A 23684-nucleotide genomic window follows, 5' to 3' on the forward strand; every position below is an offset into this window, starting at 1 on the left:
GGCTCCTCTTCCAGGGGCTCTCCCGGCAACAGTACTGGAGTGGGTTGCCATTTCCTTCTCCAGGTATTTGCTTATATAAAATATCAGACTTAGGATTCTTGACCATTTGGGTATCAAGTCCTTTTGAGAGTATAGACCAGGTTATTTTTTTCTTCTGGATGACTTATAGTTGTCTCTCTCAGTCTGGATGCTATCATCTTGAAAGCCTTCACTGAGATTGTAGACTGTTAGAAATCTGTTAGATATCTCTTATCTGTGTTTTTGGAGCATCTTATTTTCCTCCCTGTTGTGATACTAATGACATTGCATTGTAGCTTGTCTGTTTCTACTTTAGACTACAGTATAGGCTTTTTGAGAACAAAAGCTATTTTGTCCAGGGCTCTGGAATTGGTCTCCCCTCGATTTGAATCTTGGCTGTGTGTGGCATTGGGGAAATTATCTATAAAATGGGGATAATCGTACTACATAGAGTTATTTATCTTGAATATGTTAATGAGTGTAGAGGAGAAATAACACAGTTTCTGGCACATTGTTTAGTTCTCATAAATGTTTCTTCCAGCTTTTTTTTCTTATTGTGTCTGGCATTTACTTTTAAATGCTTTTAAAAGTATTACTACAGTAGTACTTTTAAGGTGGTTTTGTAAACTGTGTTAGAGCTCATTTGGATCTATCATTAACATTATTAAATGAAAATTTCTTAAAATGAATAATAACTAGTATATAAAAAATACAGTCTTTGAGCAAATCGTGTAGTCTCCAAATTTCATTATCAGCCTGAAAAACTTTCCCCAGGCCTTGTCAAGCATGTAATTGTTGTGATGGCAGTGGATTTCAAGTAGGTGGGCCTGGTGCTCTGTCTGTGGTGACCTGGAGAATGGGGGTAGGGGAAGAGGAGGGAAGCTCAAGAGGGAGGTGGTATATATGTATATAACTATGGCTTATTTGTGGTGTTGTATGGCAGAAACCAATACAACATTGTAAAGCAGTTTTCTTCCAATTTAAAAATAAAGATGCTTCTGAATATAAAAAAAATTAAGTAGGTGGAAAAGACTGTAGAGTTCCTTTTTCTGAATTTGCTGCTTTCTGACCTTGTTCACTTGTCTTCGTGGCTGTGCCTCTTATTACCATCATCTTGGCCTTGTTATTGATCTGTTTTTTGGAAGGAAAGAACCCTATGTCTGACAAACTTACTAGCTGTGTGACCCTGGGTAAGTAACCTTACTTCTGGGTTTATATATATGTATAACATTCAGAAAACTAAGATCATGGCATCTGGTCCCATCACTTCATGGCAAATAGATGGGGAAACAGTGTCAGACTTTATTTTTTTGGGCTCTAAAATCACTGCAGATGGTGACTGCAGCCATGAAATTAAAAGACGCTTACTCCTTGGAAGAAAAGTTATGACCAACCTAGAGAGCATATTCAAAAGCAGAGACATTACTTTGCTGACTAAGGTCCATCTAGTCAAGACTATGGTTTTTCCTGTGGTCATGTATGGATGTGAGAGTTGGACTGTGAAGACGGCTGAGTGCCGAAGAATTGATGCTTTTGAACTGTGGTGTTGGAGAAGATTCTTGAGAGTCCCTTGGACTGCAAGGAGATCCAACCAGTCCATTCTGAAGGAGATCAACCCTGGGATTTCTTTGGAAGGAATGATGCTAAAGCTGAAACTCCAGTACTTTGGCCACCTCATGCGAAGAGTTGACACATTGGAAAAGACTCTGATGCTGGGAGGGATTGGGGGCAGGAGGAGAAGGGGACGACCGAGGATGAGATGGCTGGATGGCATCACCAACTTGATGAACGTGAGTCTGAGTGAACTCCGAGAGGTGGTGATGAACAGGGAGGCCTGGTGTGCTGCGACTCATGGGGTCGCAAAGAGTCGGACATGACTGAGCGACTGAATTGAACTGAACTGATAATGAAGTAGTAATAATGCCTCATGACTCTGAAATTTTAGAAATAGGTGCCTGGTGTATAGAAGGTGCTCCGTAGATGGTAGGTATTCTTAGCTCTCTTTTCAAGCCAGAATCCTTGGTACTCCTTCTGTATTAGTAACTTTGTTTGAAAGCAGCAAACCAAGAATTAGGGTGAAGGAGAACTGGATCGCTGGGGGAATGAAAGCAGAGATTTTTGCACCAGCACTCTTGACCTCAGATGGGAGATGGATGGGAAGGGCCTGTAGCTTTATGTGAAGGAGGATGGGTGAAACCTGATTGGATCAGATGTAGCATAACATCTGTAGTCTGGCTTAAACCCTCATTAACTGGTTGGGTGGTTTTTAATTTACTTAAAGTTTAAAAGTTTGGTTTATTTTTCAGTTATTAAAATGCTTACAATACTAAACTACTTACTTGATTACAAAATGATTTTTCAGTGAGCTGAGCACAACTTATTCAAGGCTTATGGACTGTAGAGCTGTTCCTCTGTGATAGTGTGTTAAGACATTTCTAGAAATGAAGTGTCCCCCTCCCTGCCTACCCCCACCTATCCTTTAGCCCCTTCATGCCACAAGTTGTTGCGATCTATGTGACTGCTACTCCTGTTGGGATCTGTCATTTCATTACATCTCTGTGGTTTGCAAGGCGTCATGTTAAGTGCTGTGGAGGAATGTAAAGAAGTAAAACCATGTATTTCAGGAAATTGATTGCAGTGGGGAAAATGATACATTCATGTATTAAAAATAACTAATTTAAAAAAAGGCAGAATTATTAACTAAAACATCTTATTTTCTGAGCCCAATATCCCTAGGGTCATTTAAGATAAGTAGTTTTGCTGGAAAAAAAAGTCTTAGGCTGTTGTTATGCAAGTGTCAAACCATGGATTAGAAAAGTAGGAAACTGAAGTTTCTGACTAATGTTAATTTTCCATCTTATTTGTGAATCTTTATTAGCATTATCTTGTACTGATTCCTTCACTAATATCTAAGAATTTAAAAAATTACTTGTCACCTTCAAATGTGATAATTGAAAAGTTGGTTAATTATTCTCTGTCTTTCAAAGCAGATTAAGTTAAATCATCATGATTTAGATGTTTTCCTATAGTAGTATTTTATCTTAGTTTGTGTCATTTGCAACAGATCAAGTTAGTGCTGTATTTATTATTAAATCTAGTATTTATTATTAAGTCTAGTATTATTAAATCTAGTATAAATGTAGTGTCTTTACTGCAGAATGGTGCACATTTTGATCAAAAGAAGCATTGCCACCCTCGCTGTCACCTCCAGCTGTACCTTGACTAACATTTGGATATAAAAGAATCTAATCAGATTGCTCTCTCCTTTGATTTTCCTGTTGCTGACTTCCTGTCATTCAGATCTCTGCTTAAAAAAATTGTTTTCTGAGTCTTTCCCAAACCACCTAATCTGAAGTGGTTCTTGATGCTCTCGGCTTGCTCTGCCACGTTGCCCTATGTATTTTCATGCAGAATACTTATTCCTGTCATAGAAACTTTCTTCTTTCCTTTCTCCCTCTGTCCCTTTCTTCACTCCCTCCTTCCTTTCTTCCATTCTCCAGTAGCTTATATGCTCTTTGAGAGCAAGGACTTAACTGGTTTTTATCACTTCTGTTATCTCTAGAGCTTCAAATAATTCGCTCAATAAAGTTTTGTTACTAGAGAATGAAGCAGACATTCTTCCCCCTAAGTAGCTTTATGACTGTCTTGAAAGTTCATTTTACTTCATTATGCCTTGGTTTCTTCCATTGCAAAATGGGTGGGGGATAGGAGAGAAAAGAGATTGAATTAGATTATTTCTAAAATCTCTGCTGTTAGCTTGGGTGAGCTTTGAGTCCTGCTCGAATGGTGTTGATGAAGTTGGGCTTAGCTACTTAATTATTTTCTTTCTCTTCTCTTGAAACCAGTAGTGCATATTTATATTTGTAAGATTACTGACAGCACTGGCGAATTAACTCTGATTGCAGACTCAGTTTTTTGGTGTATCTAGATTATTAAAGAGATTAGACCTGCAACTTGATTTCTGTTTTGATGATCATATTAGGTTCTGTGGCATACCTAAGTATTAAGTTGAACTGATCTTTCTGGTATTTACTCTAAATATTAGGAAATTGTAGTCATCTCTTTTTAATTAATTTCGATTATGAGAGTTATAATTTCTATGAAATGAACTTTGAGATAATATACATATAAATAAAATGAAAGTTTACAGTAAAAGTAACTTTTGTAGTAATTTCTGGAAGGCAGTTGGAATTGTAGATATAAACTAGTTTTTCCTTTGGTGCACGTGACTAGAATTTTAGACAGTGGGCTGTTTTAGTCTTCATTTGGGAATATTATATTGAACAAAAACATGTTTGAAATGGGTAAAGGAAATGAGCAGACAGTTGATATTAGAGGATATACAACCTGTAAGCAACTGTTAGAAGAATGTGTGATCTTCTCAGTAATCAAAGAAATGCTGACTAAAACAAAATGGAATACTACTTTATACTTATTTCAGATTTTTAAAAAAACAGTTACATGTAATGCTGGTTAGATATTAGTAAAGCAGGTGTATTCAGATAGTGCTACTGGATTGCAATTTGGTAGGATGTATCTAGAATTTTTAGACTATTCATAATTGTTTTATAAATCTGATCAGTAGCTTTCCTTCTGAGAATATCCTAAAGAAATAACTACAGAAGAAAGAAGGCCAAGATAAGAAATAGGTGTTTGCAGGAAACTATTCAGAGCAGCATTATAGTAGTGGCTTATTGGAAGCAACTTAAATTTTCAACAATAGGAGACTTTAAGATATGGTACACTTATTGCAAGAACCATTGTGTAGCATAAAAATAATTAGAAAGACTATCATTTTAAGGAAGAGTGAATGTAACCATTTAAAATTATAAGAAAAATATCAGGAATGCACTGAAATGCCAACTTTAAAAAAAAATTTTTTTTCCTAAGTTTGTGTAACTTTTATAATGAAAAAAGCATAAGTAAAATTAGATTTTGCTAGCAATGATAAATTTGTTAGTATAACTAGGGTTGCCAGATTTAACAAATAAAAATACATACACTATTTGGGATGTATATTCCAAATAAATAAAATTGTTTTTCTGAGATTCAACATTAAAATGAGTGCCTTATGTTTTATCTGACAACCCTAAGTGTAACACATTTTAGTTATAGTTGAATGTTGTTGAGAAATGTTGGGACACTCTGCCTCCCAAATAATTCCAACAATTGTTTTTAATTTAGTTAAAAACTAGAATTATTTAGCTAGGAAAATTACTCTTATGGTCTAATTTTTTTTCAGAACTTTTTTGACTGATGCTTGAAGGAATATGCTTCAGTGTTTGGCAAGAGTAATTAAAAACTCTTGTTACTTAACAAAAACATGATACTGGATACTGCTTTTTTACCTTAGATAGAAGGATGATTTGTTGAGTTAACATTTTTTTAGTTTTAGAAATAATAGGATTTCTGGATTTCCCTGGTGATCCAGTGGTTAGGACTCCATATTTTCACTGCCACCGGCCTGGGTTTGATCCCTGGTTGAGGAACCGAGGTCCCACAAGCCAGTAGCTGTGGTGAAGAAAAAAAAAAGGCATTTCTGCAGTGAAACATCTTTCTACATATATCTGGGAAGGTGCTTTCCCTATCAGAGACTTATTGATATAATGTTTGAGAGGTCAAGGAAATGAGAATAAGGAGGGAAGTTGAAATAGGATTGTAACTACTCTGCTTTGAAAACTGGAACTTTTTTTAAGTTTCATATTTGAAGTGAAAATAAAATGCACTTATAAGAAGTTCTGACAGTTTTCTAAATCCTAAGTAATCCTCCCACAGAATAAATAACATGTCAGGACTTTTTGGATTGAAAAAGATGCAATTTTGGGGTCCAGTTGAAGATAAATCATATGAAAATGAAGATCAATTTAGTAATTATTGTTGATACAGTTAATGTATCCAATCAAGGGCTTTGATATACTAGGTACTAATAACAGAGATACCCTGCCATCATAGAATTTATAGTTTAGGGAGGAGTTTGGCAATTACTGTGCTCTGTGATAAGTATAATGATAGGCCATTTGAGCTGCAGGGGTAGCTCAGAGGAGGGGCACCTTAGCCAGAGGAGAGATTCTACGATCAGAAGGAGTAGGAGTTAGCCAGGGAAGATGATGTGGGAGTCCTGGAGATTGAGAGCAGATATGAAGGTCCAGAAGCAGGGAAGAACATAGCAGATCTGAAGAGTGAAAGAAGGAAGTGGACAGCAGTGTATTTGAAGGAACGGGGAGAGCACATGGTAACACATGAGGCTGTAAAGGTGAGCAGGGGCCAGGTGATGGTGGGTCTTACAGATCATTTAAGATGTGGGCTTTATTCTAAGAATGCTGTGCTGTGCTTAGTTGCTCAGTCATGTCTGACTCTTTCGACCCCATGGACTGGAGCCTGCCACACCCATGGGGATTCTCCAGGCCAGAATACTGGAGTGGGTTGCTGTGCTCTCCCCAGGGGATCTTCCCAACCCAGGGATTGAGCCCAGGTCTCCTGCATTGTGGGTGGATTCTTCACCATCTGAGACACACATTAGATTTTGTTCTAGAGAGATTATTTTGGCCTGGGTGTGTAGAGTTGATTTGGAGAGAAGTAGGCTAGAGTATGGAAGACAGTTTAGGAAATTGTTACAGTAATCCAGGTAACTCAACTAGGATGGGAGTAGTGAAGCTTGAAAGGAGTGGACAGATTTAAGAAATTTTTATGAGACAAAATCATTGGGACTTTGTGATATGTTTGATTTAGGAGTGAAAGAGAAGGAGTCATAATTCTTGGGCAGGTTTACCAAGAGGGATTAAAGGAAGAGTAGTGTTTTGGAGTTTGACATTGTAGATGTCTGTAGCTGCTGCTGCTGCTGCTGCTGCTGCTAAGTCGCTTCAGTCGTGTCCTACTCTGTGCGACCCCATAGATGGCAGCCCACCAGGCTCCCCCGTACCTGGGATTCTCCAGGCAAGAACAGTGGAGTGGGTTGCCATTTCCTTCTCCAAGATGTCTGTAGGCAGCTTGACAAATGGTATAAGATGTGAGAAAGATGTCTGGGTTTGAAATGTACTAATTGAGATTAAGTGGGTAGAGTTGAAGAGACCCAGAATAGAACCCTGAGGAGCTCCCTTTAAAAAAAAAAGTGATTGTTACGAAAATCTTACATTTTTATTTGTTTTTCTTCCATTTGTACTTATTGTATTTACTTTGTTTTTACAAGTCTTTCCTCTGTTAGATTATAAGCCCCTTAAGGGCAGGACCATGTCTCTTTTGTTTACCTCTGTATGCACAGTACTTGGCACATAGTATACACTTGTTAAATATTTGTGAAAACAGTTTTTCCTATTACTTTTGTTCCTCATTTGAGTCTTTAGTTGTGGGCATTTATTTCCGGAATCTCTGTTCTATTGTATGATCAGTTTGTCCTCTTTCAGTCAGTATCACGTTGTTCACTCACCCAGTCATGTCCGACTCTTTGTGACCCCATGGCTTGCGGCTCTCCAGGCCTCCCTGTCCCTCACCATCTCCCAGAGTTTGCCCAAGTTCCTGTTCATTGCACTGTTGGCTGTAGACAGCCATCTCATCCTCTGACATCTTCTCCTGCCCTAGATCTTTCCCAGCATCAGGGACTTTTCCAGTGAGTCGTCTGTTCACATCAGATGACCAAAATACTGGCGCTTCAGCATCAGTCTTTCCAGTGAATATTTGGGGTTGATCTCCTTTAAGACTGACTGGTTTGATTTCCTTGCTGTTCAAGGGACTTTCAGGAGTCTTCTCCAGCACGGCAGTTTGAAGGCATCAATTCTTTGGCGTTCTGCCTTCCTTACGGTCCAGCTTTCACAATCAGTGTCATATAGGTACGTTTTCTTTTAACTTTTCATTATGGAAAATTTGAAATTTATGAGAAAGAAAACAGTTCACTTAATACCCACATAGTAATCTAAATTATGTTTCTCATTTTGGCTTAATCTCTTTTTTGGGGTGTAGCACTGCAAATTACAGAAATTGGTTTATTTTTATCCCTAATTACTTGAATGTATCTCTCAAAAGTAAGAACATTTTCTTATATAACTATATTCACATTATCACATTATCATACCTAACTAAATTAACAATTTCTTAATATCCTCAGAAACCCAGCCTGAATTAAAATTTTGCCAGTTATACCCAAAATGTTTGTGTTAGTTTGCTAGAGCTGCCATAACCAAATATCACATACCAGGTGGCTTAAAGGACAGGATTTATTTTCTCACAGTTTGGAGACTGTAAATCCAAAATCAGTGTATTTCTCCCGAGAATCTCCCCTTGGCTTGCAGGTGGCTGCCTCTCTGTGTCCTCATGTGGTCTTTCCTCTCTGAGTGCATCCCTGGTGTTTCTGTGTGTCTGAGTTTCCTTTTTACAAGGGCATACCAGTCAGATTGGATTAGGACCCGCCCTAATGGCCTCCTTTTAACTTACCTTTTTAAAGGCCCTAACTCCAAAAATAGTCACATTCTGAGATACTGGGGGTTAGGGCTTCAAGATATGTAGAATATTTTTGTGGTGGGAGTGGGGGCACAGTTCAGTCCTAAACAATGTCATTTATACTGGTGGCTTGTTCAAAGCAGGATTTAATCAAGGACTATGCAGTTGCATTTAGTTGTAAATTTCTTACGTACACTTTAACCTACATACGTCTCCCCACTTTACCCCTTTTCTTCTCTTGACAATACAGACATCTAGCCAGCTGTCCTGTAAGATATTCCATGTTTTGAATTTGTCTGACTTATTCCATTGTTTCCTGTTTCCTATAAGCTGAAAGCTAGATCTGAAGGTTTATTTAAACTAAAACATTTTGGGCACCGGTATTTATAGTTTGTGCTGTATGGGTCAAATAGTTGTGTCTGGAGGCACATGTCTCATTGTCCTACTCTTAATGATGCTGAGATTGATCACTGGGTAAAGTGGTAACAGAGTAGAATTGTTCTATTATAAAGTTTATTATTTTCCTTATCACTAAGAAGTTATCTGTGGTACAGCACTGTAAGTATTACATGGTTTTGATCGTTGCAATTTAGGGTAGTGTGGTTGCTTGAATGCCATCAAGATTTGAACCCCTTGCCTGTATTTGGCAAATTTCCTCAATTTATGAGGCAGAGCCGTCTTTTTACTAGAGAAGCGGAAAACGTTAGGTGCTTTACTCCCAGGCCTCTTTTCATTTAGGGCGTGGATACATACCTGGGTTCTATCAGTCAAATACCTATCTCCAGTTTTGGACTAGAAGCTTGTAATATAAAGATGACCCTGGGAAAAAATCCATTCCAGTGAGGGTTGGTAGTAGTAGCCACTATCTTGTTTAGTTTAAGAAGCAGCAGGGGCACTGATTCTAAGTGTGGCATCCACCCAGTGTCTAGACTGTCGGTAATGTGGGCGGTACGAGCTCTCACATCTGTGCCAGCAGCAGCGGTGTCGTCACTGGAAAGGTTGAGTCTTGCTTTCAGGCATAGCCTTGGCTGTGTGGCCTTTTACAAGTCCAGTTCCTTGCTTTTCTGAAGATATATTTTAATAAATTCCATTTCTGCTCTGGTAGCTATAATTTCTTTCTCTTCTTAATAACTAAGAAATCTTACTGGGAGAAACACTTTGAGGGGATAGTTTAGGTCAGAAGTTGGACCCAGTGTCATCTTAGATCCTCTTTAAATCTGTAGTTATGTTTGCCCACCCATTCTTGGTTTGTAAAAGTCATTTTATATTTGTCTTTATTTCCTTTTTTCTTGTTCTTTGAAATACAATTTGCCACCGGTTGTTAAGTTTTAGAAGTATTCATTGCAAAAGCATTCATTTTATGCCCACTGTGAGCTGGAGAAACAAGATGAATAGTAATCTGCCCTCGAGGAAGATAAATCATGTAGAGGTGTTAATCTTGAAAGAGGTTCAGATAAAGTGCATTGACAGTTCAAGTAAGAAGAAATTGTTTGCATTAGGAGGGGTAGGAGATGATGAAAGAGGTATGATTTGAGCTGAGTTTTGGAGGCATGGTAGTGTCTAGGTATAGCCAGCTGAGAGAGAAGGGGGCTTTAGGTAAAGGGAATAGCATGACCAGAGGTAAGATGTTGAATGTGTACATGGGGATATTTATTCTATTAGGAAGCAAAATTGATAATTTAGAATGCTTATTTGTTCATTAACAGTAATGGTAAGAAATCCATTGCATGTTGACATAAATGACATACATTTTATTGGAAAGTAACTATTTCTAAAAACAGTTTAGTGAGAAAGCATGGTTTTGCATTTTGCGAATTCCTTTAATGTCTGCCTTAGTAGATGACAGATTCTCGTATCTGCTACTGCATTCACTTCATGGTAGTATGTTGTTTGGGTTGAAACATTTGAAGAGAGTCTGGCCATTTTCCTTTACTTTTAGCCACCACTCATCCTGGGGCAAGGAGTGAGGAGCTGAGAATGCAGGTGTTTGAAGATCTCCTCTGCATACTGTTTAACCAGAATTAGATAAACAGTGAAGATTTTGTGGAGGAGGTGAGATTTGAAATGAGAGTTGTAGGCATTAGATAAACAGGAGGAAATAGAAAGGCATTATTGTTGGGGCCAAATAGTATAAACAAAGTTTTAGAAAATTAAATGTCTCAGGATCAAAAGTTTGAAACAATTGCCTTGATTTCAAAAGGTAGATCAAAAGTAAAAATGATCTTCATGTACTGGGATCTGATAAACTCTGGAGGATAATGGAAAGACCGTGGTACAATTAGTTGGCTCGTAACGCTGGGGAGTAATAGTGGCTTGCCGTTTATTGTGTGCTTTCTATGTGTCAATTACTGATCTAAGTTTAATACATGTATTCATACATGCAAATAACCTAAGAAAGTTGGTATTATTATTATTATCATCATTTTGCATATGAGAAACCTGAGGCACAGAAATTATGCTATTCATCTGAGGTCACACTATCAGTAAATTGCAGAGTTGGGATTTAAACTCAGACAGCTGGATTCCAAGGCCTATTTGTTTATGGAGTACCCTAAATTGCTTCTTAAATATTAAAAAATAAGTTTATATAACAAGGATGGTACTACCTTCTGAAGGAATATTGAAACTGAGGAATTTAAACTTGTACAGGAGAATAGGTAAATGTGTGGGTTTTTTTAGTTTAATTTATTAGAAACTTTTATTTCAAAATATATATTGAATATGTCAGCTGTTGGGGTGAGGGTATATGGATGAATGTGGCAGAGCCTGCTAATTTTTCCTCAACAGCTGTCTGTCCTTTCTTCTGAAGTAATATCTTTTTTTTTTTTTTTTGAAGTAATATCTTCTTAAGCTGGGCTCATGTTAGTTGATAATAATGACTACATCTCGCAGCTCTTTTTGAAAGCTGGAATGGTCATATAACTAAGTTCAGGCCCTTGGAATGTAAGTAGAAGTACTGTTGGAACTTGCCTTAAGTGGTAGATGGTATATATCCTTTGTTCTCTCTCTCTCTCTTTTTTCTTTCCTTAGTCTTACAGCCTGTAAAATGCCAAAGGGAAAAGTGTTAAAAAAGAACAGAATCTCTTCAAATGGAAATTCTTAGAAAGGATTACATAGGAGCTGTCCACGGTGTCAAGTGAGGGAGAAAACTCAATGTCATAAGAATTAAAATTTGGTAGCACAGTAAGAATGCCAAAGATGTGTGGCAAACTTTACTAGAAGTACTCAGTTGGTGAATTTGAACATGCTGATCCTGGAGCAGCTAACATCCTTACTCACAACCTGGCATTCTCAGAAATTTCGAACTCCTAAAGATGCTTCGCCAGAAAGGGCCATGATTGTCTATTCATTTGAAATGTAAGTAAAGCTTGGGAAAAAAGTGGCAACACGACTCAAGTTACACAGACAGCCCTGCTTTATTTTTTTTCTTTTAACCTTATGATACTATTATTTCTATTTCTTTAAAATATTTGAATAGATGATTTTTCAGAGAAGTTTTAGGTTCATAGCAAATTTGAGCAGAAAGTACAGTTTCATAGACCCCTCCTGCCCTGTCCTCCATGCAGAGCCTACTTCACTGTCAGCATCAGACATCAAAGTGGTACATTTATTACCACTGATGAACTTAGGTTGATACATAATCATCCCTAAAGTCCGTAATGTACATCAGAATCCACTTTTAGTTTTGTACAATTTGTGAGTGTGGATGTATAACAACATGTATCCGCCACTATAGTATCATACAGAATAGTTTTACTGCCCTAAAAATCCTCCGTGTTCTGCTTTTTCATCCTCCATCCCAGCTGACCACCACTTATTTTTCTTCTGCCACCAGTAATTTTGTATTTTCTAGAATGTTGCATAGTTGGAATCTTAACAGTAAGTAGCCTTTGCACATTGGCTTCTTTCACTTAGTATTATGAATTTGAAGTACTTCCATGTGTTTCCATGTCTTGATTGTTGTTGTTCAGTTACTCAGTCGTGTCCGAATGGACTGCAGCATACCAGGTTTCCCTGTCCTTCACCGTCTCCCCAAGTTTGCTCAAACTTATGTCCATTTGAGTCAATGATGCCATCCAGCCATCTCATCCGCTGTTGCCCGCTTCTCTTGCCGTCAATCTTTCCCAGCATCGAGGTCTTTTCCAATGAGTCAAGTCTTAGTGTCAGGCCAAAGTATTGGAGTTTTAGCTTCAGCATCAATCCTTCCAGTGTATCAGTCAGTTCAGTTCAGTTGCTCAGTCGTGTCTGACTCTTTGTGACCCCATGGACTGCATTACGCCAGGCCTCCCTGCCCATTGCCAACTCCCGGAGTTTACTCAAACTCATGTCCATTGAGTCGGTGATGTCATCTAGTCATCTCATCCTCTGTGTCTCCTCCTCCTCCTGCCTTCAGTCTTTCCCCATCAGGGTTTTTCCAATGAGTCCATTCATCACACCAGGTGGCCAAAGTATTGGGAGTTTCAGCTTTAGCATCAGTCCTTCCAATGAGTATTCAGGACTGATTTCCTTCAGGATGGACTGGTTGAATCTCCTTGCAGTCCAAGGGACTCTCAAGAGTCTTCTCCAACACCACGGTTCCAAAGCATTAATTCTTCGGTGTTCAACCTTCTTTATGGTTCAGTTCACATCCGTACATGTCTACTGGAAAAACCATACCTTTGACTAGATGGACCTTTGTCTGAAGAGTGATGTCTCTGGTTTTTAATATGCTGTCTCTTTTTAGCACTTACTAATAGTCCATTGTCTGAATTATTTATGAATTCACCTATTGTAGGAATTTTGGGTACTTCTACATTTCTGTAAATATAAATAAAGCTGTTGCAAATATACATGTGCAGGTTTTGTGTGGACATAACTTTTTGATTCCTTTGAGTAAATAACAAGGAGTGTGATCACTGGATCATATGGCTAGTTTAGTGAGAAACCACCAAATTGTCTTCTGGAATGACCATATCATTTTGCATTCCTGCCGGAAATAACTGAATTTTTGTTATGTCATGTTCTTGTTGGCTGTTGGTGTTGTCAGTATTCTGGATTTCAGTCCTTCTAATAAGTGTATAGAGGTATTTTATCGTTTCAGTTTGCATTTCCCTGATGACTTAGATGTGGAGCATCTTTTTATATATTTATTTGCTATCTGTTAAGTTCTTTGAGATAATCTACTTTACCCCATTTTTTAAATGAAGTTGTTAATTTTCCTGTTATGTTATTATTTTCATGCCTTTCTTTTTTCTTGTCTTCTTCTTACAGTTAATGTGAGAGACATTGTGTCTTAGTGAAGTCCCTTAGAATCAGACTGTTAAAATCCTGCTTCCATCATTTAATCACTATGGCTTGTGAAAGTTAAAATAAGCTCTTGTGCCTCAGGTTCCTTCTTGGTAAAAGAAGGGTTATAATGTGTGATGATTAAAGAAGTTGATATATATAATATAAAAAGGGCTTGGAGTAGGGCTTGACCTATGTTAGAACATAGTATTTATTATCCCATCATTTCATATAATTGTTATCAGTCACTGCTCTTTACCACATTCCCTCTAGAAAACTTCTGTTAAACTTTTTCACACTAACTTGTGTATGATTTTTAAGAATATTTATATTTTCAGTCTTAATTGAATTTTAAAAATCACGGTACCATATGAGCGTTTTCTCTTGGTAAAATGTTTAATAAATACACAAGTATATCTAGTTAAAAATAAAGTTTCCCTGCATGTAACCCCTCTTCCCCTTACTTCCTCTCCTCTTTCCAGATGCTAAGTACTATTCACAGTCAATAGTAGATTGAGGCTGAGCAGATAGGCCTGTGGTGTTCCATCTTAAAAATATTTTAAAATCTGAAGTCTTCTGGCAGCTGTTCTAATCTAGAGTCTCTTGTAGTAGAGAAGTTTCATGAAGCCTTGCAGTGTTAATCTCTTGTACTCCCCTCAGGATTTATTTGTAGACCCAATACCCTGAGTACGATCTACTGCTCTTTGGTTACTTCTTCAGTTTGTGGTAGTCAGGGTATTTCATTTCTCATCTTGGCAGTTGTATGCTAAGAATTCCCAGCTTATTTAAGAAGATGCTCAGCCTTAGTGGTGTGGAAGTTGATCCCACAGGTCACTCAAGGTTGGGGTGGAGTTATGGTGGCAATCTTGGCCTGCTCATGTTGTTTTCTGTATAAAGCAGTGATTCTTGACTGTTTAAGGTTCATGATGGCTCCACTGAAACATGATTGTAGAAATAGGAGGCATCAGGAGGGATATGTCAGTGCTCTGGGCCATCCGGCTGTTACTGATCTGGGAAATGTAAGGAGACCTGGAGATGCCTTACAGTCTTTTAGCTCTAACTTCAGAGCCTATTGGCTAGCTACTGTTCACTAAGAAAATATCCAGCTGAGAGGCAGAAAATTTTATGCAGTTTGCTTTGAAAACTATGGTGCTTAAAGTACTTGAAGGGTAATTTAGAATTTTATTTTAGGTTTTACTTATTGAAATGAGTTTTTAAAAAGATGTAAAATTGTACATTCAAATAATTATTTCCTGAAAATTTCCACCTTTATTTTAAAATCCTGGGTAGGATGTAATCATTGTAACATATTTAAGAGTACAAGTAAAAAGTAAATCTCCTCATTCATTGTTTACTAAATACACACATTTAAAAATAAAAGAAATGAGCTTGCAATAGATAGTGTATTTTGGATATTTTTCTGTGACAATTATTTGGCAGCATAATACCACATAACTTGTGGAACTGTTTCCTTACTGTTGGATAGAATCTGGATCTCCATTGCTTCCATGGTGGCTCAGTGGTAAAGAATCTGCCTGCAGTACAGGAGATGCGTTTTGGTCCCTGGGTCGGAAAGATCCCCTGGAGAAGGAAATGGCAACCTACTGCAGTATTCTTGCTTGGAGAATCCCCATGGACAGAGGAGTTTGGTGGGCTACAGTCCATGGGATCACAAGAGTCGGACATGACTTAGAGACTACACCACCACCTCCACTGAAAGCAAATTTAGTGTTCTTGTCATTGTATTTTCTTGTATTATTGGATGTTTATCTAGGACAGATTTTTGCAGGTGGAAAACAGTGTACCTTTACTTTAAAATTAAAAAAAAATTTCAGTAGAATTAAATGTTGACCTCTGGATTTTTAAGGGGGCAGTAAAGCTCAAACTTGTTTTGGTAGAGATGAAAAATGTTTCATTTAATAATGAAAAATGTTTATCAAATAGACTATTGCAGGTAGAAACTCCCAAGGAAATTTCTACATAGTTGAGTTTCAGGTAGATGAAGATGTGAGGATAATCTCACAAAATAATGGCTAATACTTTTTCATTGTCATTAAAATTAAGAGGAAAAAATTTCTGAAAGGCTTGGTGATGTTTTGGCAAGAAGTTACATCAGTTTAAGGTGCTTCCTAGTGAGAGATGTAATAATGATAATTGTTTTGTTATAAAAGTGATGGATTCATGTGGTTAAAATTTAAGCAGTTTCAGAATGTCCGTATCTTTTGCATAGAGCCCTGCTCCCATCCCACCCTAACCTTCAGAAGAACTACTGAGTTTAGTTATGCAGAGGGTGATTTCCCAATTTGTCATTACATTTCCATGTCCTTTTTTTCCCTTGAGGTACAGTTGATACACAATATTTAGGTAAATTATATGTTTCAGTTGTACAACATAATTTCACAATTTTTAAAGGTTCTACTGGTGGCTCAGAGGTTAAAGTGTCTGCCTGCAATGCAGGAGATGTGGGTTCGATTCCTGGGTTGGGAAGATCCCCTGGAGAAGGAAATGGTAACCCACTCCAGTATTCTTGCCTGGAGAACCCCATGGACGGAGGAGCCTGGTGGGCTACAGTCCACGGGGTAGCAAAGAGTTGGATACGACTGAGCAACTTCACTTCACTTTCACTCCATTTATAATTATTTAAAATAATGGCTATATTCCCCACACTGTGCAGTATATCCATGTACCTTATTTATTTTGTACATAGTATTATAGTTTATACTTCTTAATCGACTGCACTTTTCTTGCCTTTCCCTTCTTCCCTTCCACTACCTATGTGTCTGGGTGGTTTTTTTTTTTTTTTTTTTTTAATTCACTAGTTTGTTTTATACTTTGGATTCCACTTGTGATACCATACAGTGTTTGTCTTTCTCTGACTTATTTCACTTAGCATAATGCTCCCCAAGTCCATCCATGTTGCTGCAAATGGTAGCATTTCATTCTTTTTGTGACTATTACTCCATTGTGTATACCACCTCTCCTTTATCCATTCATCTATTGATGGACACTTAGATTGTTTCTGTATTTTGGCAATTGTAAATAATGCTTCTATGAACATTGGAGGACATGTATCTTTTCTGATTAGTGATTTGCTTTTTTCCGGATACATACCCAGGAGTGGAATTTCTGGGTCACATGGTGGTTCTATTTTTAGTTTTTTTGAGAAACCTCTATACTCTTTTCCACAGTGGCTGTACCAGTTTACTTTCCCACCAACAGTGTAGAAGGGTTCTCTTTTCTCCACATCCTCACCAACATTTGTTATTTGTGATCATTTTGCATATCCATGTAGTTCTATTCTCCTTTGTAGTTAACCACTTTATTGCTTAGCTGTATCTCTGCTAATGTGAATTGTAAAGGGAAAGGGAGGAGTGTGATCATGTCTGGTAGATGATGGATTATTTGAAAAAGTTGTTCAAAATAGGGAATCATGTGAACATAACACAAATACCTTTTAACATGTTAAGTTGAAATCTGGGTGTACCTTTATTTACCAAGCTTTTGATGTAGGGCCAAGGCCTTCTGGCATTCTGTATATTGGTCTTTCTTGCATACACCTCACCTATAATGCTTCATTTTAGATTTTTTTAGTGTGCCTAGAGTTAAACCTTAAATCCTTAAATGTGGTAAAAAGCTGAATACAATCTTGTCCCTTACCAGATTCTAAGAAATCTACTCTTCCTCTGCTTTTCTGTGATCAAGTTATGCTGACTCTTCAATTTCTGAAACTTGCCTTAGAACTTTCTCACATGCTGTTCCCATAACCTGAAATTATCTTTTCTTCAAATCTTTGGATGTGGAATCTTAATCTCAAGTGTCCTGTTTTTAGAGAGACATCCTTAGTGTTCCAGTCTAAAGCGGGATTACTCCCCAGCCCCCGCCATCACTAATATCACCTGACTCTTTTCCTTCATTCTACTTGCAGCATTTGATGAGTATAGATTTGTGGGTTTATTTGTTGAATTTCTGCCTTTTCACAAAACTAAAGGCTACAAAAGGCAAGAGTTTTATGTGTTAGATTTGTCATAGCCTATGCTTAGAACAGTGTATGGATATAAGAAGAAACTTAAATATTTGTTGACTTAATTAATCAAATATTTATTTATTGTGTTTTTGTCAGTACTGTAGGAACATTAATAAAATGCCACTTAGTCACCGTATTGGTAGCCTGTGGTATATTTTTAAATGGAAATGTGTACATTCAGGTATGCATCATGTTTAATAAAATGTATGACATTAAATTTTTCAGGTGATAATATTAGAATATGCAAATTTTCTACAAAATTAAATAGAACCCTTTTTAAAACATGGGAGAAAACGTTGCTTATCTTTTTGAAATTAGTTACTCATTCATTTTTCATTGACACTGTCTTAAGAATTCTGATCATCTTTGAAAACCTAGGAAGATCATAGGCATTGTAGCCTTTTTTCCCACCGAAATAATTAAAGTTTTCTTTGAGACTCTGCATAATGTAGTTATACTTGCCCTCTGGAGAACCAAATAGGTTTAAAGGATAGCACTAGAAGTCGTGTCCGACTCTGTGTGATCAAACACACTGCAATTCTGATTTGTTGTATCGTAAGATTTGTTGTCCTTAATAAGATGTACTGGGATGAACAGAATGACAGTCATCATTTGTAAAGGTTTTTAATCATAGTTTTGTTTATACAGGAAGGACCAGAAATTTTCTGATTTGAAAGGGTATACTTTATATAAGAGAACTGTGTGCAGTAAGTGTTCAGCTTTTGTTTTTATGTTAAGTCTATGGAATGTAGTTTCTTGACTATGGGTAAGTGGATTAATATTTCAAATCCCATTATAGTGGTAAAGTAGATTTGGGTTAGGTATTTGTATGGGATGTCTAATGTGATTAACATATTAAAAGATTTTGTGTTGACATGATCTTGCTAGAGAGAAGTTATTTGGTCTTTGAAATGTGTAAATTTATCCCAACAAATGTGATATTGTCAGGTGGTATACTGTGTTCTTGACATTTTCCTAGGAGCTCTAAATAAAAGACAAATAGACATATGGTTGCTGTCCAGGAGGAATTAGTTGTAATTGATGAGGTAGATGCATAAGTTATTATGTGACTGAAAAATGCTTAAGTAAGAATATAAAGTAATGTAAAATGTTGTATAAACACTGCAGAGGGAGTGATCTACTCTTTCTGGAAAGGTTGTTAGTCAAGCAGATGAAACTGTTGGGATGTTACCCTCCCAAATTTGTATAAAATAGGGCTTCTTAAACTACCTGACGGAGAAGGCAATGGCACCCCACTTCAGTACTCTTGCCTGGAAAATCCCATGGACAGAGGAGCCTGGTGGGCTGCAGTCCATGGGGTCGCTAAGAGTTGGACACGACTGAGCGGCTTCACTTTCACTTTTTACTTTCATGCATTGGAGAAGGAAATGGCAAGCCACTCCAGTGTTCTTGCCTGGAGAATCCCAGGGATGGGGGAGCCTGGTGGGCCTCTGTCTGTGGGGTCACACGGAGTCGGACATGACTAAAGCGACTTAGCAGCAGCAGCAGTAAACTACCTAAAAAGAGCCTCACAGACAGAGGAGAGTAAAACTACCCTTTGAATATACCTCAGAGCAACTTGGAAATTTCTTAAATTCTCTGTTTTATAAAAGAAGTCATGTGAATGTTGCCTTCTATTGCATACTGGTTATATAAATGTAGTAATATTTCACTCTCAGAAGAGAAAAAAGAATCCTGCGGGTCTGTTAATTTTGGAAGACTGGGGTGAATGAAGAGGACTGACACCATGTCTGAGACACCTTCATTGTCTTAGTGTATCCCCAGCACGCCTCAGTTTGTGCCTGAGGGTATATGTATACTGATTCAGAAAAAACATTGGTCAGTCAGATCATGGAACATTGCATTCTTCATTTCCCTCCCACATTCCTGTTGCTTTCTTTCTCCTTTCCTTTACTCTGTTCTTATAATTGCTTGGCATGCTGTGATCATTTTGTTGACTGCCCGGCAGGTCTTTATCAGCCAGTGAATAGAGAACATTGCTACAAGATGTTTGGAGTTATAACCAAGGGTGTTCCTAGAATAACAGAGAAAAGCTGAGTCAAGAGCATTCATTGTACACAAGGAAAGGGTCAGATTTGGCTCATGAGAGTTAGCAAAAGTCTAGGAAGGCAAGTATATTAATAAGGGAAAGATGGGCCAGACTATAAAGTTTGGGATTAGAAGATAGAAGTTCAGTTTCATAGCAACAACAAAGCAGGTGGTGTTGACTTAGTTTTTTCCCAAAGTGGTCAGGGTATTAGACCAAATGGTCTGAAGATTTCATAAATTAAGTACACGTTCAAAGATCGATTATCTGCGAAACTTTGTAGTTCACTATCAAAAGGAATTATGTTACTGGTTTATTTTGTAGATGATAATATGCCTCCCTGTGGTTCTCTTGATGTTAGTGTGTTTCATTAACGATAGCTGCTTGATCTCTAACTTCCTCTGTTTCTTACTATGCTGCACATGTCAGTTGGAGTTTCAGGAAGGTCTGTTGAAGTCTCTTCTCCGCATTTCCAGGCTCTTAATTCATTGAGAACAGAAACGAGGAGCCAAGTGAAGTGAAAGGGTTAGTTGCTCAGTTGTGTCCGATTCTGTGCGGCCTCATGGACTGTAGCCTGCCAGGTTCCTCTGTCCATGGGATTTCCCAGGCAAGAATACTGGAGTGGGTAGCCATTTCCTTCTCCAGGGGTTCTTCCCAACCCAGGATCGAACTTGCATCTCCTGCACTGCAGGCGGACTCTTTACCATCTGAGTCACCAGGGAATCCCAAATGTTGGAAAAAATTGTTGAGCTTTAGTACTAGTAAGGATGAATTGTGAAATGTAGTAAGGATTCTAGTATTGCATTCTTCCTTGCAAGAAGTGAAAGCCCCCCATACAGAAGTAAGAACAGAATAGTTCCCCCGCCCCCCAGTGCAATGAATCATGACCCTGCCACAGCCACAGTTCATTCAGATGGAAACTTTGGTCAGGGAACTAGGCAGGCATGTTTTTAATTTGGTCACTTCCCAGACCAACACCAGGCACCCAACCTATGGGCCATCCTTGCAGGAGACAGACTGCTATAAAGTGACATTGGTTTGGTTGCTCTGAATCTGGTCTCTGTGTTTGATTAGCTATATTAACTAGAACAGATTGTTTAATCATTTGAATGTATTTCTTCATTTATAAGGTGGGAGTGCAATTAGTTCAGTGACTGTAGTGAACATAACAACAAAAAACAAAAAGATAACTAAAATGCCCAATACTGTTTGGTTCATGGTAACCATTTAGTAAATAATAGAAATAAAATGGTAACTGTTATTTATTTTCAACAGACTAGACCCTGAATGTTTAAATCTTTAAAAATTACAACTACCACATTAAACATACAGTATGTGATACTTGTTACATTCTAAATTGTCCTATTAATAGACATGTATGCCTTCAAATTAATATTGCTTCTTTGGCTTACTCATTTCATCAAAGCAAAGGTTATTATTTTTATGCTGATGTACCCTTATACAGCAGAGTTTACGGAATATTACATAGACAACTAGGTATAAGTTTTCATTTTCTTGTCAGAATGAAATCTCAGTAATATTTTCCACATTTTGAGGGATGGGTCAACCACACTTTCATGAACACGTGCTTATCTTAACTGTCTTGTGTCATTTGAAGTAGGAGCTTTAATTTCAGACATGTTGATATTTTGTAAGAAAGGTGTTATTTATATTAGTGTGTAGCAACACACCCCAAAAGCATTGACTGGCCTTAAACTTTATATGAATGCCTTGCACATAACTATTGTTTAATAAATATTTGTTGACTGGCCTATTGTTGTACATTCATTTTCTCAGATACTCAGATTAAGGGAGATCCTAAAGTACTTCATTAAGATTTGGATATGTATAACAGGGTAAATCGGAGAAGGCAGTGGCAACCCACTCCAGTACTCTTGCCTGGAAAATCCCATGGACAGAGGAGCCTGGTAGGCTGCAGTCCATTGGGTCGCTAAGAGTTGGGCACGACTGAGCAACTTCACTTTCACCTTTCACTTTCCTGCATTGGAGAAGGAAATGGCAACCCACTCCAGTGTTCTTGCCTGGAGAATCCCAGGGACAGGGGAGCCTGGTGGGCTGCTGTATATGGGGTCGCACAGAGTTGGACACGACTGAAACGACTTAGCAGCAGTAGCAGCAGCAACAGGGTAAATGGGCTTCCCAGGTGGCTCAGTGGTAAAGAATCTGCCTACCATTCAGGAGATAGGGCGTTTGATCCCTAGGTCGGGACGATCTCCTGGAAGTGGAAATGGCAACTCACTCTGCCAGGATAGTCCTGTGGACAGAGGAGGCCTGTGGCCTACAGTCCACGGGGTTGCGAAGAGTCAGACATGACTGAGCATTCATACAAGCAAGCAAGAGGTTATCTATGGAATGAGATAAGGTTAAAACATAGTTGTATACAGGCTGTATGATGTTAGGAATTGTAACAAGGGCTGGGATTCCTGGTGCTAAATTATGTTGTTCTTTGGCTGAAGAAGTCGGGAGTTTATCTCAGACTAATTACTGTTTACTGATTTGGTTTTAAAAATATATGTGAAGAAAACCATTTAAGACATGGGTTTTGCTGAGTTTTCTTAATTGCCTGCATTAAACTTTTCCCTGCTTCTCTCCTATCTTCCTCTCTCCCTCCACCCCCCACCGCCCCCGCCCCTAGTAGTTACTCTGCATTGGAAGTATGCTAATCTTAAATTTTTCTTATTTGAAAGGTAGAAACTACTTCACATTGGATCTGAATTGAAAGGACAGCAGTCCCCCTGGGGGATTTTTAATCGTTATTGGTTAGAAACCAGAAAGTAAAGAGATAGGCACCAGAAGTTAGTATTTACTCTGTGGGAAAATGCCTTTACCTGCAATTAGATGAGGATATCATTTTCATAGAAGCCAACCTTGGTCTACTGTGATGCTCTTGGATGTCTTCTCTGCCGAGGTAGCCTTGCTCCCTGGCTACTCCTTATTGTTAGGGCATGCGTGAACTTTGTACATATGTGAGTTCATCTCAGTGTGACCTGGAGTTTGGAATACTGTTGTACACTGTGAAGCAAGGAGGAGCCTGGGAATTTTTTTCTTCCAAAGTGCAATATGTGATTACTAGCTAGCTATATCTAAAACATAATAGATTAGGATCTACTTCAGATGTAGTGTTTGAGTTTTATCTCTGGATATGTCAAATGTGAGTTTTATTTCTGTGTTTCTCCAGCTATTTATTTTCCTCATTCTCTTGATAGAACACACTGAAATATGTTCTTGGCTTACAGAAGTTTGATATATTTTGACAAGACTGTGACAAGTTGTAAAAGACCCCATCCTTCCATTTTTTAAGCTTTCATCTTCTGGTTTGTCATATCAGATGTTACTGAACTTGTATGCTTAGTACTCTTATAAAAAAGCTAGTGATATTTAGCATATCAGATACAAGTTGCTTAAACAACACATATAAATAAAAAATAAAGTCAGGGACAGAAAATTTAAGGCCCTGAAATGGGCTTTGACTAGTGGGAGGAAAGTTATTCACTGCTATTTGGGGGAAAAAAAAGGAAGAGAAGTTCAGATGTCAAGTTAACTACTGTGGTTTCTTTGTTGATTTTTCTTGGAGACAGCTTCCCATTTGTAGAAATTGATTTAGAGTGGTAATTTTGATATCAGATAGATGAGTTTTTATCTGAATTCCTTTGTTGAGAAGCAGAAGAGAATCCCTGCCTCATTTTTTACCTTTAGGGAAAAAGTATAACAAATAACATTTAGATGTGTGTTAAACATATAAGCTGGAGGATTTAAGGCGGGGTGGGGGGGACCTTTGACTTCTCACTTTGAGTGTTGGCTTGCAATTGTTAAATTCCCAAACGTAAACTTTGGGAATCAAGAGGGGATTGCCTGAATAAAGTAGCACTACTGTGTTTA

At 37.9% G+C, this 23684-nt stretch overlaps 1 protein-coding gene across 6 annotated transcripts in view; it reads left to right on the plus strand.

The window, feature by feature from the left end:
* Nucleotides 1–23684, plus strand: part of RABGAP1L (RAB GTPase activating protein 1 like) — a 726671-nt gene that overhangs the window by 13711 nt on the left and 689276 nt on the right. For 2 of the 6 annotated variants that reach the window (XM_042229119.1, XM_060396625.1), the window contains exon 2: nt 7742–7841. The exons of the other annotated variants lie outside the window; for them this stretch is intronic. The gene's annotated coding sequence lies outside the window, so the exon portion shown is untranslated. The remainder of the gene's footprint in view (nt 1–7741; nt 7842–23684) is intronic. 6 annotated transcript variants of the gene reach the window in all.

Source organism: Ovis aries, chromosome 12 (assembly GCF_016772045.2).
Source record: "Ovis aries strain OAR_USU_Benz2616 breed Rambouillet chromosome 12, ARS-UI_Ramb_v3.0, whole genome shotgun sequence".
Classification (NCBI taxonomy): domain Eukaryota; kingdom Metazoa; phylum Chordata; class Mammalia; order Artiodactyla; family Bovidae; genus Ovis; species Ovis aries.